The following is a 5,552-nucleotide window of genomic DNA, read 5'->3' as shown; positions in this document are numbered from 1 at the left end:
TAAACTTTAGTGGGAGTCTCTCATTCTCCATTCTTTCTAAGTGTTCGTTCCATTTTCTTCTATAATATGTCATGATTATGGTAAAACATAATATTTAAATATAAATTTTTATCACAGTGTCTCGTGTTCATACGTTTCATCAAGCAAGTTCAAATATCGTCGGCAGGCCGGATGAAGCGACATCGAGGACCACATCCGCCTTGCCAGCCAGAGTTTGGTCGCCCCTGTATTATAACATCAACATGCAAGCACTTCACTTGGAACACTTCTACAGGTTCGTGTGTACAGGGAATTGTAAAATGTAACGAGCTAAAGTGGGTGAAATGGGGCCTTAATCGAAAAGTTTACATTTCAAACGCATTTAAAGTGCGGAAATGTCAGACGTTCTAAGTTCCAAATTTCACATTTGTCAGGAGAAGCTAATGACAATGTTTTGTTATGCCGGAGCCAAGGGCCTGCAACCCAATCACTCCACAAAGGACGGGGTTGTCTATGTCCAAGGCGTACCAAAAGCACCATGGTAATCACCGGCTATTTACATACAAGATAATGGAAACAGACATTCCGAGCACTACTTCCTGCAGGGGGAGCTCCAGCCACGGCCTGCAGGAAGTATCACTACGCCAAAACCTGATAGGCTGGAGACAGCTTCAAATGGATCAAATGGCTTTGAGCACTGTGCGACTTAACTGCTGAGGTCATCATTCGCCTAGAACTTAAAACTAATTAAACCTAACTAATTGAGGACATCACACACATCCACGCCCGAGGCAGGATTCGAACCTGCGACCGTAACGGTCGCTCGGCGCCAGACTGTAGCGCCTAGAACCACACGGCCACTCCCGCCGGCAAGGAGACAGCTATTTAGGGGCTAGAACCAGCCCCGAATTCAGTTCACTCCCGATGCCGACCTCGTGGATTTAGACCGCTAGTGTGTGTGTGTGTGTGTGTGTGTGTGTGTGTGTGTGTTGCCACGAACCTTTGTGAAAAATCGGAAGTGAACTTTTGTTTGCCTCAATTAGCAGACTTTTACTAGAATCGTTATTGTTATCTTTCTTTCGTTGTTCAGTCATCAGCCTTGTAAACTTACATAAATAAAAGTTCTGTTTGTGAAAAATTGCGAATTGTCAGTCATAACACAATGCACCTCTTTTTTACCTAATTATTTGTATCCAAAAAACTGAGAATGTACACTCCTGGAAATTGAAATAAGAACACCGTGAATTCATTGTCCCAGGAAGGGGAAACTTTATTGACACATTCCTGGGGTCAGATACATCACATGATCACACTGACAGAACCACAGGCACATAGACACAGGCAACAGAGCATGCACAATGTCGGCACTAGTACAGTGTATATCCACCTTTCGGAGCAATGCAGGCTGCTATTCTCCCAAGGAGACGATCGTAGAGATGCTGGATGTAGTCCTGTGGAACGGCTTGCCATGCCATTTCCACCTGGCACCTCAGTTGGACCAGCGTTCGTGCTGGACGTGCAGACCGCGTGAGACGACGCTTCATCCAGTCCCAAACATGCTCAATGGGGGACAGATCCGGAGATCTTGCTGGCCAGGGCAGTTGACTTACGCCTTCTAGAGCACGTTGGGTGGCACGGGATACATGCGGACGTGCATTGTCCTGTTGGAACAGCAAGTTCCCTTGCTGGGCTAGGAATGGTAGAACGATGGGTTCGATGACGGTTTGGATGTACCGTGCACTATTCAGTGTCCCCTCGACGATCACCAGTGGTGTACGGCCAGTGTAGGAGATCGCTCCCCACACCATGATGCCAGGTGTTGGCCCTGTGTGCCTCGGTCGTATGCAGTCCTGATTGTGGCGCTCACCTGCACGGCGCCAAACACGCATACGACCATCATTGGCACCAAGGCACAAGCGACTCTCATCGCTGAAGACGACACGTCTCCATTCGTCCCTCCATTCACGCCTGTCGCGACACCACTGGAGGCGGGCTGCACGATGTTGGGGCGTGAGCGGAAGACGGCCTAACGGTGTGCGGGACCGTAGCCCAGCTTCATGGAGACGGTTGCGAATGGTCCTCGCCGATACCCCAGGAGCAACAGTGTCCCTAATTTGCTGGGAAGTGGCGGTGCGGTCCCCTACGGCTCTGCGTAGGATCCTACGGTCTTGGCGTGCATCCGTGCGTCGCTGCGGTCCGGTCCCAGGTCGACGGGCACGTGCACCTTCCGCCGACCACTGGCGACAACATCGATGTACTGTGGAGACCTCACGCCCCACGTGTTGAGCAATTCGGCGGTACGTCCACCCGGCCTCCCGCATGCCCACTATACGCCCTCGCTCAAAGTCCGTCAACTGCACATACGGTTCACGTCCACGCTGTCGCGGCATGCTACCAGTGTTAAAGACTGCGATGGAGCTCCGTATGCCACGGCAAACTGGCTGACACTGACGGCGGCGGTGCACAAATGCTGCGCAGCTAGCGCCATTCGACGGCCAACACCGCGGTTCCTGGTGTGTCCGCTGTGCCGTGCGTGTGACCATTGCTTGTACAGCCCTCTCGCAGTGTCCGGAGCAAGTATGGTGGGTCTGACACACCGGTGTCAATGTGTTCTTTTTTCCATTTCCAGGAGTGTATTCTGATACGACACAATTACGCTGCTCACCTCATTACGGCAAAAAATAATGAGACAAATTAGAAGATAGATATGAAACTTCCTGACAGATTAAAACTGTGTGCCGGACCGAGACTCGAACTCGGGACCTTTGCCTTTCGCGGGCAAGTGCGGCAAGCGGGTAGCTCAGTTGGTAGAGCACTTGCCCGCGAAAGGCAAAGGTCCCGAGTTCGAGTCTCGGTCCGGCACACAGTTTTAATCTGCCAGGAAGTTTCATATCAGCGCACACTCCGCTGCAGAGTGAAAATCTCATTCTAGAAGATAGATAGTTTATTAAGGACGTTGTAAGTGCCAAATCAATTTACTGTCTGGTTCTAAGAGCCAGTAGCACTGCGTTTTATTTGTGATAATACAAGTACAGAAATAGAGAAGTTATGTTTTAACTAACAGAACTGTAGTGAGGAAGCACCATTTCTAACATTTTTCAAACTTATTTTACAGGAAAACAACAAAATTAAATCGATGAAAAAATTACTGAGTATTGGTTTCTGTTTTTTACACAACTCCATTCTTGAGGTCAAATGTTGCGAAATTTACAGTAGAACTCCCTGTGTTGTTGAGGAAGACATGACAACATCCTCAATAGATCTTTAGGTTTTGCAAATGTAAACATAACTTGTGTTTCAGATAAAGTAAAATATGGCATACGTCAGCCATGGTCTTTCCTCTTTTGAACTCACTGACATTTTTCCATTCTTCTCATTTAGAATAAGAATTTTTAATAGCTATTTGAGCTTGATGAGTACGTGACACTTTGATCGTACTGCATTTAGAGGCCTAACACCATTACGTTGGCAATAATGTCTTGGTTCAAATGGCTCTGAGCACTATGGGACTTAACATCTATGGTCATCAGTCCCCTAGAACTTAGAACTACTTAAACCTAATTAACCTAAAGACATCACACAACACCCAGTCATCACGAGGCAGAGAAAATCTCTGACCCGCCGGCAATCGAACCCGGGAACCCGGGCGCGGGAAGCGAGAACGCTACCGCACGACCACGAGCTGCGGACGGCAATAATGTCTTACCAGTATCTTTAAAATGAAAGAAGTCACCTGTGTGCATTGGAATTAGGTGGAATGGGTTCATAGCTTTGACTGCCTAAAAAAAATGGTTCAAATGGCTCTAAGCACTATGGGACTTAACATCTGAGGTCATCAGACCCCTAGAACTAAGAACTACTTAAACCTAACTAACCTAAGAACATCACACACATCCATGCCCGAGGCAGGATTCGAACCTGCGACCGTAGCAGTCGCGCGGTTCCAGACTGAAACGCCTAGAACCGCTCGGCCACAACGGCCGGCGACTGCCTAAACAAACATGTGTAAATCTTGCGCAACAAAAGCCTTTCATATATATATTTTTTTCATTTGCCTATACCGTAACTGTAAAATACCTGTCGCAGTTCAAAATCCTGTGCCCAATCACACGAAACCGTGCCAGACAAAATGGAGGAGACTTTAATGCATGGCAGTTGGAACTCCAGAGAGAAGCACTTCTTTGCAATAAGATCGCGCGCCACCCAGCAATGAATGTTTGAAATATTTTCTCTATGATTTCATATTTGGAACAAGTTTAGAAACATGCAACAGAATGGTGAGAACACAATAGCACTGAAAACACTTTTTTTGACGAATGCAAACATTTCTAACGTCCGCTCGTTGTCAAATTAATTCCTACTCTGAATTTAACAATTGTGTTGCTGACGAACGCAACAAAAATGCATCTGCGGCCTCAGAGTGAAGTTAGCACGTTAAGCCCTAGATGACAAGGTATAGTCGAACGTAACGCACTGTTGCAGCAAGTGGCAGTTTATAGCGGTGTGCGACATTATACTGACGACCTACCTGCCAGTACTGCGTCCTTGAAGGCCAGCCTCACTTCCTAAACCTGTCAAAGTCACCTGACTTTACCTCCACACCAACACGTGAATTCTGCCTAATTAAGTTTTCAATACAACCACTCTTGGGGAATTTCAATACAGCCACAGATAAAGACAAACTAATTCTTTTGAAAGCTATATCGTAGAGGCCTAATGTTCTAAAAATAAGCGGTTGTACATTCGTAATTACATCGAAACCTAATCAAAGATGGCGCTTATTGGAGTTCACAAAGCTTCCTCAACGTGAGCTTGCCAGTACCAGTGGCACAAATTTCACACAAGTAAACGTCACTCACGTAAGATTTTATGTTTTACTAACTCATGGTTGCACTCGCATATTATTTGCTTTGTTATTTTTATTGATAGGTGAGTAAGTCTGGAACCGAGCGACCGCAACGGTCGCAGGTTCGAATCCTGCCTCGGGCATGGATGTGTGTGATGTCCTTAGGTTAGTTAGCTTTAATTAGTTCTAAGTTCTAGGCGACTGATGACTTCAGAAGTTAAGTCGCATAGTGCTCAGAGCCATAGGTGAGTAAGATGATTATTGTACGTGCAATAACGTCAGCTGACCTCCCGTGTGTACCTGTCTGAGTAAGCATAGCTTGTGATGTCTGACCCTGACCTTCCCCTGACCTAGCTGCCTCAATGCACAATATTATCGAAACATCATAGATATGCTAATGTGTTAATGCGGAACCGATTTACGCCGGAGAAATATTAGTTTCAGTTTTGGCCAGCAGGTGCAGATTTGGCACTCTGAATGCAAGAGCCTCGCGCGTTTAGCCGAGCGGTCTGAGGCGCTGCAGTCATGGACTGTGCGGCTGGTCCCGGCGGAGGTTCGAGTCCTCCCTCGGGCATGGGTGTGTGTGTTTGTCCTTAGGATACTTTCGGTTAAGTTATGTGTAAGCTTAGGGACTGATGACCTTAGCAGTTAAGTCCCATAAGATTTCACACACATTTTTTGAATGCAAGAAAGACATACAGAAATGTTTCCACACGCAATCAAATAC

This window comes from Schistocerca serialis, chromosome 2 (assembly GCF_023864345.2).
Source record: "Schistocerca serialis cubense isolate TAMUIC-IGC-003099 chromosome 2, iqSchSeri2.2, whole genome shotgun sequence".
NCBI lineage: Eukaryota > Metazoa > Arthropoda > Insecta > Orthoptera > Acrididae > Schistocerca > Schistocerca serialis.
This window is presented reverse-complemented; position numbering follows the sequence as displayed.